Genomic DNA, 13132 nt, shown 5'->3' with positions numbered 1-13132 from the left:
CTTCCTCATTCATTCCTTTCTTCCTTCCCTCTCTCCCTCCTTCCTTCTTTCCCCTCTGTGGCCCTTTGGTTGACTTTTGTAATATGTATGAGCCCCACACGGTTAGCCCTGGACAAAATGAGGGCAGTCACGCTGAGATCCTGCCTCCTTTCTCCCCTTCAGACTATCCTGTCCGGTGTGCCCAAATCCTCTGCGCCTGCGTCCAGGGACACCGGTAGGAGTAGGGCTGAGCTGGAAGAGGCCCGGGTGCCCCCCCACCCCTTGCTCTTGTCCGCTCCTCCTCCCCCTCTCCCCTCTGGAGGTGGGAGCTGTGCTGTAGCCCCCAACACAGGGACGCCACTGGGGTGTCTGAACTGTCTCCTCCCACCACCAGTAATCGGGGACTCACGGGGCATGGGCCCAGGGCCGCCCATGTCGCAGGTGGGGAAACTGAGGCCCAGAGCAGTCACACTGAGTCACATTGGGAATGAATGGCAGGGCAGGAGCTAACTTTGTTTCCAGGCTATCAGAATGGAAGGGGCCTTAGACCCCTGCCTGACTCAGATGGGGAAACTGAGGCACTCTGCCTGTGTCGTGGCTGTAGGCCAGAGGAAGAGGCCTTACTGGGGCAGTATCCGGGGTCCCTGGTGGGTTCCCCAGCCCTGGGCTTCTCAGCAGCAGATAAGTGTACAGTCCCTGAAATGACAGGGGGAGGTACATACACGGCCTGCAAACCCAGTCCCATTGCCCACACCCTGCTTGGGGCCAGGGCTCCTCCCCTCCCCTTGGAGTTCAGTGGGGAGTGTGAGGGGAGACTTCCTGGAGGAGGTGATCCACATGGTTTTGATCGGGAGGAAAAGCAACGCCCTGCAGAGAGGCTGGGGGCCTAGAGACCGGGGGTGTGGGGGAGATCAGGGGCTCAGAGTGAGGAGTGGGCCACACAGGGTAGAAAACAGCCCGCAGGCCAGGAGGACCCAGGAGGTCAGGGCAGCGCCATCGGGGTGCATTTGCATGGCCTCCTGCGCATGTGAGTGCGTCAGCATGTGAGGTGAGCCTGTGGCTGTGTGAGTCGCTGCGTGAGGGTGTGGTGTGGTGGGGGTCCTGTCTGCAAGTGCGCTGGGGTTGTCAGTGTAAGCGCGTGTGGGGAGTGCGCCCGCAGCGCGTGTGAGACAGTATGTATGAGGGGGTGAGTGTGCAGGAGCCTCACTCATCTTCCTTCCATTTTCTCAGAGTTCATTGAGCACCGACTGTTTGCCAGGCTCTCGCCTAGGCCCCGGGAACACCGTTGTGGAGAAAGTGTCAAAACCTCTGCCCCGTGGAGCTCACAAAGTCACCAACCATAAAGTGTGTCAACACGTGATAAAGGCTGAGGAGGGACCCAACGTGGGGAAGAGGCTTTGCGGTGTGCGTGTGTGTGTGTGTGTGTGTGCGCACGTGCGTGCACATGTGTAAGAGCTAGGAGGCGGTTGACGTGTTAAATAATGAGGCCGGTGATGATCGGAGAAGGTAATAGTTGGACAACGACTTAAAAAAAAGAGGAGATAATACCCAGAATATATAAAGGATCTCGACAACTCAACAGCAAAATAATTAATAACCTTCCTCAACGATGGGCAAGACTTGGGGCGCCTGGGTGGCTCAGTCGGTTGAGCGTCTGACTCTTGATTTCGGCTCAGGTCGTGATCCCAGGGTCTTGGGATGGGGCCCCAAAGGTTCTCTCTCTCCCTCTGCCCTTCTTTCCCGCACGGGCACTCTTTCTCTCTAAAATTAAAAAACAAAACAAAACAGGGCAAGACTTGAATAGACCTTCCTCCAAAGAAGGTCTACAAATGGCCAATTAGCATGTGAACGGACGTTCAACATCCCTAATTGGGGAAATGCAAATCCAGACCACTATGGGATACCACTTCACGCCCATTAGGATGACGATTACCCACGAAACAACAAGCATTGGCGAGAATGTGGAGAGACTGGGACCCGTGGGTGCTGGCGGTGGGAATGTAAAGTGGTGCAGCGGCTGTGGAAAGCGCCACGGAGGGTCATCGCTAAATTAAAAACACGTTGCCATATGATTCCAGCAATTCCATTTCTAAGTACATGCCCGAAAGAATTGAAAGCAGGGACAAAGAGTTACTCGCACGTCAACGTTCATAGAGCCATTATTCACCAGAGCCCCAAGGTGGAAACAGCCAAGCGCCCACGGACGGATGAATGGTGTACACGCACAACGGACCGTTATTTGGCCCCGAAAAAGGAAGGACATACTGGCACTTGTTGCAACATGGATGAAATTTGAGGATGTTCTGCTGAGTGAAATAGGCCAGGCGTGGACAAATGCTGTGTGATTCCACTTGAATGAGGTACCTTGAGTCCTCACATTCATAGAGACAGAAAGCAGAACGCGGTTCCAGGGGGAGAGAATGGGGGTTGTTAAAGAAGAGAAAAAAAAAAAAAAAAAAAAACAAGAAAGGGGGGATGGAATGTCTCAGCTGAGACAGGGGCCTGAATGCAAGTGGCCTCCCTGGGAGGTGACCCCAGGGAGCATGGGAGAGCAGCTGGAAGGAAAGGAAGTCTCTGTGGGGCGCATGGGAGCAGAGAGCGCTGCGGACAGTGGGGGCTCAGCCCCACTGGGGGCCTCCAGAAGATGGCTGGCTGTCCTCCTGAGGGGATAAGGGAATCAGGCTATCCAGCTACTCCTGTCCTCACTGGTTGAGGCAGGGCCTCCTAGGCAGGCTGGAACATTCGCGTGGGGCACGTCGGCATTTGCCCCGGGCAGCATCGAGGGAAGACATTCCCGCAGCAGGGCACAAGGACGCGCTGAGCGGGAGCAGGCAGTGCCATGGGGGAGGTGGTGGGACCCGAGTCAGAGAGGTGACAGAGGGCCTGTGGCCACGGGATGGGCTTTGGTGGGTGCTGCGGGGAGATGTTTTATCAGCATCACTCTGGCTGCCACGTGGAGAATAGCCTGGGGGACACTAGCAGAAACAGAGTGATAAGGTAGGAGGGTCCAGGAGAGGAAAACAGATGAGAGGCAGCCGCTTGGCCCGGTGGAGATGAGAGGCAGTCAGACAGCAGGTCACTTTGAAACCAGTCTCAACAACATCTTGGGCAGGTTTCGAGGCTTTCCGGTTCCTTTCCTTGTCTCAACGCAGTCCACCCCAGCCCCAGATCCTGTCTGGGGCGGCAGGAGAGGGACTGGGGCCTGCTCGTTTATGGCGGGGAGTCTGGCTGGCTGGTGGGGCAGCGTGCGGTGGCCTCTGTTAGTGGGGGTGTCTCCCGAGTACGTGTGACCTTGCTGGACTCTGGCTAGCCTCCCAGGACAAATGGTGGCCGAGGACCCTCACAGAAAAGCAGGGCCTCCCGCTGGTTACAATCAGGGCAGGGAGCCACGTGACTGACCGATACCCTTCTGGGCAGCCCCCACTTCCTGCCTGCCCCAGCCACCTCATTCCCGGACGCCAAGCCGGGGAACTGCTGAGCTCTCTTTCAGAAGTCTCCAGGGGCCGCATGGGACTGGGACATCCCAGCTTTTTCTTTCTGGGGATGCTCACCCTGGGCCGGAGTCCTGCAGGCAGGGATCACACCTGTCATCTCCAGGCAAGAAGCGACCCCGCCTCCAAGTTCACGTCTCCCCTGGATCCCAGGGGATACATTGCTCTCTCAAGAATGCCTGCCCCTTCCAGAATGGTCCTGCGGGGCTCCCAGCCTGCCTTAGTTCCTGGGAGCTACCACCCCCCTCGGCTTGGTCTGGCAGTGGAAGGGAGCGTCCCACGCGTTCCCCTAAGACACTCTGCAGCCCGAACCCACCGGTCTTCCCGTGTGGATGAGGGGGCAGGCTGGAGGTGGCTGGCGGGGTACAGCAGGGGCTGTTGTGTCTGATAAGCTCTGGCTGGGGCGGTTTGGTCCCACTCGTTGGGACTCCCCTCGGAGTATGTCTCTATCCCAGTCATGGTCATGTTGCCCCTCTGGGCCTTTTTTTGCCTCTTGTATATGGCTGTGCTGACCACGTGTGGGCTCCGGCCGCCAGCTATAGGTACAAGCGTCGCAGTGGATGGGTGGAGGGTTCTAGGGGAGCCACTCAGCTGCAGGGGTGAGAGTTTTCCTCACTCAGCATCCCATCCCCTCTCCCCCCTGCCTCGGCTGGGTGGAATGTGTATCTCTGTGTGTCCCCGTGTGTTTGCGCATGCGTGTGCCCACAAGCAGGCCTGTGTGTTTGTGTCTGTGCCTGTGAGTGCATGAGTTGCCCGTGTGCATACCTGTACATGTGTGTGCTGCTCGCCTGTGCATATGGGCACGTGTGTGTTCCCCCGCGTGTGCATGTCTGTGTGTGTCTGCATGCATGTTAAAGTGCGTATGTGCTAGGGGGCTCTGCCGAGTCAGTGCTGGGCCGGGGGGACAGCACTGCCAGCCGGGTTGTGGCCTTCCCACACTTGCACAAACACTGTCCCAGCTGTCCCCTCAAGCAGGGTGGTCTAGCCTGTGGCCCTGTGGCCGGTGGCAAGGGATGGGAGGGGGCAAAGGGTTTGCCCCCTTATTGGCCTGGTCCCCTCCATGTCTCAAGTGCCTGATCTGGGGTCTCTCTATGGCTCACTTACCCCATCTGGTCTGAGGCCTGATCTCTGAGGTTGTTCTTTAAAAAAATTTTTTTTAATGTTTATTTATTGTTTTGGAAGAGAGAGAGGGAGAGACAGCGTGTGAGCAGGGGAGGAGCAGAGAGAGGGGGAGACACAGAATCCGAAGGAACTCTGAGCTGTCAGCACAGAGCCCAATGCAGGGCTTGAACCCACAGACAGTGAGATCATGGCCTGAGCTGAAGTCGGATGCTTAACTGAGTCACCCAGGTGCCCCCTCTGAGGTCTTTCTAAGGTGGCAGGAATATTCCCCTCTGGTTTCGGTCCTGGTCCAGGCCGATCCAGAGAGTCAGTGGGGCAGCCAGGGAAAAGTGGGGGCCAGGGGCAGAGTTCAGCCTCAGGACCCTAGAACAAACTGTCCCTCCTCTGCTCTGACGTCCCTGCATGGCTGCTTCCGGCTCTTGGTAGCCTGCTACGCCCTGCGTCCTCTCTCCAAACACCATCCTCAGGGATCGTGAGGTCACCACGGGGACATGGGTCAGATAGCACTAAGTGAGGGGCTGAGAAGGCCAGAATCTCAGGCCGAGGTAGAATGAAGTCGGGCAGGGTCTTGAAGACATCACATATTACGAGAAGGAAAATCTTACGAGAAGGAAAGAAATCAGGCTGCAGGTATGAGAAAGGGGACGCTAGGGCTCAAAGCACTCAGCGGCAGAGGGGCCGACAGAAAGCTGATGAAGATGTTAAGAGAAATCAGAGGCGGAGTAAAAGGGTCCAAGCCACAGAGTGTATGAAATCAGAGGCAGGGTAGGGGGAGGATGTGGGGGAGATAGGAGGAGAGGCCAAAGAAATCAGGCGGTGGCGGGTGTGACAGGCAGCCCTCACTGCTGTGAAAGTATGTGCTTGGGGACACCAGGTGGGAGGCTCTGCTGTCCGTCCTGAAGCTGTGGGTGGTGGGGAGTGCTGAGGGGAGGGGGCGCAGAGGAGCCTGTGGGTGCCGGCCTAGCCACACCCCAGGACTGCCGGCCCGGTCGCCTCAGAGAACAGCAGGAAAACCCCAGACCTTGAACCCGGTGACCCCGGCACAGAAGTGGCTCCCTGGGGTTCTCCCAGGTCCCTTCCACCCAGCCCTAGGCCCGCCCTCACCCAAGTTTGGGGGTTATTTGTTCCCGCTTTCCCAAAGCCGCACAATCCTGGTTTGCCCAAACACTGACAGAGCACAGCTGGAATGTGGGGAGTGTGTGAGTGTGTGTACATGAGGCTCCCTGGGGCCGACCGCCCAACATGCCCCCTCTGGTCTCAGCAGCCAGGGCCCAGGGCCCCTCCGACAGGGGAGGGCCTAGAAGGTCAGGGCTGGGACGGGGCCCCTGCCAGCCCCCTCTTCCCCTGCCTAGCTGAGGACGCCTGGGATTCCACAGTTTTCTTCCAATCTGTGTTCCCTTCTCTGGCCTGTAGGTCTGGGTACCTCACCCACCTATCCGGGGAGGTCTTGGTGGGAATGAGCACGCCAGAGCCTTTCTAGAGGATTGGGGGTGGAATGTCGGAAGACTCTGGAACTCCAGAGATGGGAAGACAGTGGTCCTTGGGAAGTCTTAGGTCTTGGCCAACTTTCTGATTTTTTTTTTTTAATTTTTTTTCCCAACGTTTTTATTTATTTTTGGGACAGAGAGAGACAGAGCATGAATGGGGGAGGGGCAGAGAGAGAGGGAGACACAGAATCGGAAACAGGCTCCAGGCTCCGAGCCATCAGCCCAGAGCCCGACGCGGGGCTCGAACTCACGGACCGCGAGATCGTGACCTGGCTGAAGTCGGACGCTCAACCGACTGCGCCACCCAGGCGCCCCCAACTTTCTGATTTTTATACTTTGGTCCAGCTGAATATGATGAGCTCCCCTTTTCCCCCACCAGTCCCATACCCTGGGTCTGGAGGCCTCGATCTTCCCTCCCCTCAGCATCTCTTCTACCTCACCTCATTCGTCTTCTGGTCTTTTCCCCTCCCTTCCTTCCATGGTAAGCCTAGAAGCCACTTAAAGGTGCTCCAGAATGGCAGCCCCAGCTCTGGAGCTAACTGGGAGAGGTAGTGAGCACCTTGCCCCAAGGAGTGTGCAAGCACAGGGAAACCCATTCTAGTCAGGAAGGCTGCCAAAGGGGTTCTTGTGCTGGTAGAGTTTGGAAGCATTGGGGTGTCCCCAAGCCCCAGGGCCCAGCTTGTGACAATATCCAAGAACGTTTTCATGAGAAAAAAGTAAGGCCCATGTTGGTGGCCCATGGCCTTTCCATGAAGCTCAATTTATCCATCTTTAAGGCCTGCTTGTCTTTCTCCCAAGATCTCATGTGGCCTCCTTTTTTTTTTTTTTTTTTTTTTGTCTTGAGAATATCCTTTTGTTTACAAAACAATGCTGACGGTAGCTGGTGGCTGTTGTTTTCATGTCTTTAGTTGGCAAAATAAGACCTTACAAGTCAATTTTTAGGTTTTGAGAAAATCTCACAGAGAAAAATCTGCAATCGACATCTCCCCCAACCCCTGGAAAGAAACCCTTGAATGAGGCCTAGCCTTTCTAGGTCTAAGGCTCATTGTAATCCATCCATCTATCCATCCATTCATTCACTCATTCACTCATCCACCTGTCCTGTCATCATCAGATGCCTGTGCTCCCTCTGTGATGGCTAACAGAGGCCTGGCCCTGCCAGTTGGAACAGAGCAGGGAGTGGAGACTTGGCAGGGGCAGTGCAGATGAGCCCTTAAGACAAACGGGCACTGACGGGGCCGGGGATGGGGGAGGGGGCACACAGGGTTGGGGGGGGGGGGGAAGACGCTTCCATTCCCTTCATTGCAGACTCTGGGACCCTGTGATTCGGAGTGTCCCCAAACCTTTGGATGCCTATACCTGTTCCCACCTGCAGCTGGGAGTGGGAAGCCAGTGGCCACAGCCCCTTGTCTCTAGCTGCAGCACAGGGGCGGGATGGTGGCTGCAGAGACAGGACGGCACATGTTCAATGGTTTCTAACTCGGGGAAGAGAAACAGTGCTCAGGGCTGAGGGACAGATGAGGGGGGAGGCTGAGCACATCCCAGGAGCTTCAGGGGTTCCCTCTGCACGGCCTGATCTGAGTAAAGGGGCCCAGGGCTGGGAGCCCCCAGGAGGGAGATACACCCAGATCCACAGCTGCAGGTTAAGCCAGCTCCGGACTAACTGATAGCTTCTCCGTGTCTCAGGAGCTCAGGCTCTGTGCAGTCCATGCCCCAGAGGGTGCCTTCCTTGTAGTAACGGGGTCCCTGGGGTAGGTCTGAAGAGTAGAGCTGGGGGTGTGGGCAGGCCCTGGGCCCCTAGGCTTGGGTGGAAGGCGCGAACCCTCCAGGGCCACATCACAGAGTGACTCTGACCCTCTGAAGAATCTGAGGATCCGGTCATCAAGCCCCACACGTAGGGTGGACATGCCTGGCTCTCGGGTGAGCAGTGGCGAGATGGTATCAGGGGTGGCCTCCAGGGGCGCCTGGGGGGGCTCAGTCGGTTGAGCGTTCATCTTCGGCTCAGGTCATGATCCCGCGGTTTGTGGGTTTGAGCCCCGCATAGGGCTCTCTGTCATCATTGAGGAGCCTGCTTCAGATCCCCTGTCTCCTTCTCTCCGTGCTCTCTCTCTCTCTCAAAAATAAATAAACATTAAAACAGAAAAAAGAGTGGCTTCCACACTCAGTCCTCAGCTCCCCCGGGGTTGCCTGCCCCGCCTAGGCTCCTGCCTCAGTTTCCCCCGAGGTCACAGTCCCTCTCTTAGGTGGAGGCCTTGAAGCTTGCAGGCTCGGGGACCAGGGCCTGGGTCAGACCCCATTTAACTCATCAGGACACAACCATCACCTGCTTGTGTTCCCAGCTCTCCCCCAGGTGCCAGGACACTGTGGTGAGGTGACAAGGAAAATGCCTTTGCCAGGTCCTGCTCTGGTCTTGGCCCCGCTCCCAAGTGTCCTGTCCTTACAGCTCGGCCTATGCTTCCAGACCCGTCTTGCCATCCCGGAGTGAGTGAGGAGGGACCTCTAATTCCATTCATCTGGAATGGGTGCCTTCCCTGCCGGCCTTGGGTTCCGACCTCAAAGTTGGGCAGGAAGGGGCCTCAGACACCTGGGCCAACCTCTTTTCTTCCAGGGCGAGTCTGATGAGCTGCTGTTTGCTTGAACACCCCCAGCAACAGGAAACTCACCCCCTGTTGAGGCGTTTCTGCTGAGTGGGCAGCTTCCTGATGTGGGGCAACAGTTTGTCCAGGGCCTCCCTAGTTCTCCAAAACTGGGTCCTTAGAACTGTTGCTCACCAGCCTGGCCTCTAGGTGACTCTCTAGGCTGACCCCAGCCCTGCCGTCCTCTGGGCTGATCCCTTGATCCAGGATGGGCCTTGCCCTCTGTAAGGTTGCTGACCCAGCCCGAGCTCGGTTTGTTAATGCCCTGAGCAGGGCAGGGCCCCTGAGGGCTGTTCTAGCACCTGCTCCAGGCAGGAGACGCCGGGGCCGGCTCTGCATTGTAGAGGGGGCCTCTGAGGTCACCAGTGTGGAAGGTAGCCCAGAGAGGGTGAATAGAGACAGGGAAGGCAGGGTTACAAGAGGGTGACAGGGCAGCGGGGATCCAAGCTTGGGGGGAGGTAAGTTCAGGTGCAGACTGTGGGGGGAGGTCCCTGCAGGTTGTCCTGGAGCTCTAGCTCCGAGCCTCAGTCTCTCTCCTGTGCTGGGCTGGAGGTGTGGAAGCCTCTGCCATTCTGAGCCCTGGAGAGGCCCCTTCTGGACTCTGAGCTTCGGGCTGGGGGCGGTGGGGGGGCGGCGGGAGGCGACAGCTGCTTTGAAATGTGGAGAATAATAAAGCGAGGAATGTCTGAGCTCAGGGGAAAAAAATAACCCCCACCCGCTGGGCCTCCCACCCTGCCTGGCGTAATGAATTAAGTACAGGGAGGCACGTTTCATGTGGGGGCGCAGGCTGGGGGAGGCTAGAGGGCCCCTAATGAGAAACAGGGTCCTGGTGGGGCCCCCGGGATCTGGAGCCAGGGGCCACCTGACCCGAGCCTTGGCGGTGGGTGCCCTTATTCCCCAAAACCTTCCTCTCAATCTCCCTTTGTCTGCATGTGAGAGGGGGTGGGGGCACTGTCCCATCCCGGTGCTGACCTCTGACCCTGGGCTGCACTCCAGTACTGGCTCTAAAAGTCAGAAAAGGGAGAAAGTGTAGTTGACTTGGAGGGACCATCTCTTTCTTCATTCTCACTCTTCCTAAACAGAGCACTGATCGGGTGCATCCGGAGTCCAGGATGAGGGGCCCACGCTGCCCCCTGCTGGATCCCACCAAACCTGCAGCAGCCGCCTCTGACCAGCAAGCCCCAGGCCCCTGATTCCAGGCCACCTCCTGACTTCTAGTCTCCACAGTCCCTCCCCTTCCTCCACCAATCCCTCTGCCCAAAGCAGCCTTCCACCCTGGCCCCAGCTCACCTCTCCTTGGGACTTGGACATCAGCGCCTCCCAGTCCAGCACTACCCTTTCAGTCCACCAGTCTGGGGAATCTGGCTTTTTCACAGGTCACCTTCCCCCACCTCTGCTCTCTCCCTCCCCAGTGAACTTAATATTCCCCAAACAAAGCCCACACTCTCACGTCTCCACTCATGCTGTCTCCTCTTTCTTATCTGGTGGACCCCGCTCCATCTACCTGCAAAATGGCCTTCTAAAAGACCACCCCTTCCCAGGGGGCCCAGGGAACAGTAGGTACGTGAGTAACTTAACCATCAGCAATAGGGTGAATTCTCAACAAAGGAGCTGGAGAGGGGTGGAGGCAGGTAGGGGTGTTCTTGGAGCTTCCCAAAGAGCCTGGCCTCCCAGCTTCTGCTGGCTTGGGGCAAAGCTCCCACTTTATTTTTTTATTTTTATTAAAAAAAATTTTTTTTTTCAACATTTATTTATTTTTTGGGACAGAGAGAGACAGAGCATGAACAGGGGAGGGGCAGAGAGAGAGGGAGACACAGAATCGGAAACAGGCTCCGAGCCATCAGCCCAGAGCCCGACGCGGGGCTCGAACTCACGGACCGCGAGATCGTGACCTGGCTGAAGTCGGACGCTTAACCGACTGCGCCACCCAGGCGCCCCATTCCCCCCCCCCCCACTTTATTTTTAAGAAGTCTGGCCCAGGACTTGGAGCTCCTTGAAATATTCTCCCCCACGTCCCTTCCCTCCCCCCACCCACTTTAATTAAAACCATTGTTTGCAAGCACATGTTAATTAAAAAGCAAACATGTTTTGCTAAGTAATTTGGAAGCTCTGGTTATACAAACCAGAGTCATTCCAGTTAAAAACAACAACAACAACAACAACAACAACAACAACAACAACAAACCACCCTCACCCAGCTTGCCCCAGTGTCTTGAGAGCTGAGCCTGTGTCCTGGGAGCTGAGGACCCCTTTGGCTACAGTAGATGCCTGTCCCTTTATTTATTTTTTTTTTTATTTTTATTTAAAAAAAATTTTTTTTTCAACGTTTATTTATTTTTGGGACAGAGAGAGACAGAGCATGAACGGGGGAGGGGCAGAGAGAGAGGGAGACACAGAATCGGAAACAGGCTCCAGGCTCTGAGCCATCAGCCCAGAGCCCGACGCGGGGCTCGAACTCACGGACCGCGAGATCGTGACCTGGCTGAAGTCGGGCGCTTAACCGACTGCACCACCCAGGCGCCCCTGCCTGTCCCTTTAGAGTTTACACTCTGTGTGGAGGCGTAGCCAGGCCACGGCATCCTTTCGTCTCACAGGTGGAGGCCCGGAGGTGACTCAGAGGCCTGGAGCTCTTGGCCAACCCTTTGCAAACGTGTACTTTGGGCCCCAGGGGCAACAGCTGGTGAGGAAGGGGGACAGACTCCTGTGCCCCATCTTGCAGGCAGGGTCCTTGTCTCAGAGCCACTGCCCAGCTGTGGGGTGAAGGGAGGAGGATGGGAGCATAACAATGCTGCAAGCCCCGCGAGGAAGGCTGGTGGGTGCTGGGTGGCCAGGGCTACCCCCTTAAGGTCTCTAGCACAGCTGGGGCTACAGATACCCAAAGCTGGCACAGCTGATCCTTTAGGTGAAGGTCAAAGGCCAGGACCAGCCTGATGGGTCAGGGGAGCCCTGGATGCTCAGAGACATCTCCTCTAGCCCCAGCTCCCCACTCTGTGTCTGGGGACGGCCACAATGCCATGTTCCCCACCCTGGCTCCTGGCCCTGGGGGTGCTGGGGCCTTGGAGGCCCTTCAGACCCTGTGCAGTAACCCCAGGGCCCATTGCAGGGTTCAGTGACCTCCAGCCTCTCCTGCTCCCCCCTCCCCTGTTGGCAGGGATGAGCGCATTTCCCCAAGGGACCTCTCTAGGCTGCTAACTACCTTGCAACCTGCCTGTGGGTTCTCCCACTTGGGAGCCCTGCTAACAGGAAGGAGTTTCTTATACGGAGGTCTCCTCGTGTGGTCTCTGTGTGTCACTGTTAGCCGTGACCGTGACCCCGGTGTGAAGTGGGTGTGAAGTGGTCTCTCCTTCCCTCCTGAAGGAGGAGAGGGCCTGAGGATGCAGGGGTGGGGGCCTGGGGCAGTGACCGGGAAGGGTAAGTTTGTGTGTGGGCAGAGGGGAGGTGGACGCCGGCACTGTGGGGCACGGTGGGCGGGCTCGTTGTTCTGCGTGCGCGCGCGCGCGCACACACACACACACACACACACACACACACACACACACACAAACACACGCACACACACGGAGAAGGGGATCAGTGGCAGGGAGCCAGGAGACCCAGCTTTGTGCGGTCCAGCCGGCCCTCTCCCCTCTCCGCACTTGGTAGAATGAAGACTGTGTGCTGGGATGCGCGTAACTTGTCACACGCGGTGTTTGCCCCACGGGAACACACACACACCCTCACAAGCCACGACACGCGGTGACCTACAGCGACACACGCTGGCGGCCGGCTCCCGGGACTCAGCCCTCCCTCGGCGGCGCGCCAGCGACACACACAACACCGCCTCTCCACTCGCACCCACATTCCGGGCGGAGTCGCGCTCCCGCCGCGCTGCCCCGATCGGCCCGCGGCGCGGCGCTTCTGTTCCGTTCGCTTCCAGCGCCGGGACCGCAGCGGGCGGGCGGGGATGAGCTCACGCCGCCGCCCGCCGGCCTCCCCGGCCTAACTCGCTCCAGATGCCGGCGGCAGGGCCGGGAGCGCGGCCCTCGGGCGCCCCCTGCAGGGAGCGGCGGGCGGCTCGGGGCGCACCGCCCGCCCGGAAGGGGAGGGCCTCAGGCCCCCAGCCCGCGGTCGGAGCCGCTGCGTGTGGGGGTGGGGGGGGCTGTCCCGCCGGCTCCCTCGTGCTTTCCCGGCCACCAGCCCACGCCCCTCCTCCCCGGTCGGCCCCGCTTTCCTGTGCTGTGTGCTTCCCCCGCCCCCCACCGCGGCCCTGGCCCACACCTCGGGGTGCGCCCCCTACCCCTGCCCGGCTCCCCGGGACGCCCAGACCCCCGGCCAGGTAGGTGCTGCGGCTCCCGCCTCCCGCCCGCGGCGCTGGCCAGGCCCTGCCCACTCTCTCGGAACAAACACCCTAGTTTCTACTGGGAAAGCAGCAGGGGCC

This window comes from Herpailurus yagouaroundi, unplaced genomic scaffold, assembly GCF_014898765.1.
Source record: "Herpailurus yagouaroundi ecotype Mexico unplaced genomic scaffold, PumYag 193, whole genome shotgun sequence".
Taxonomy (NCBI): Eukaryota; Metazoa; Chordata; class Mammalia; order Carnivora; family Felidae; genus Herpailurus; species Herpailurus yagouaroundi.
This window is presented reverse-complemented; position numbering follows the sequence as displayed.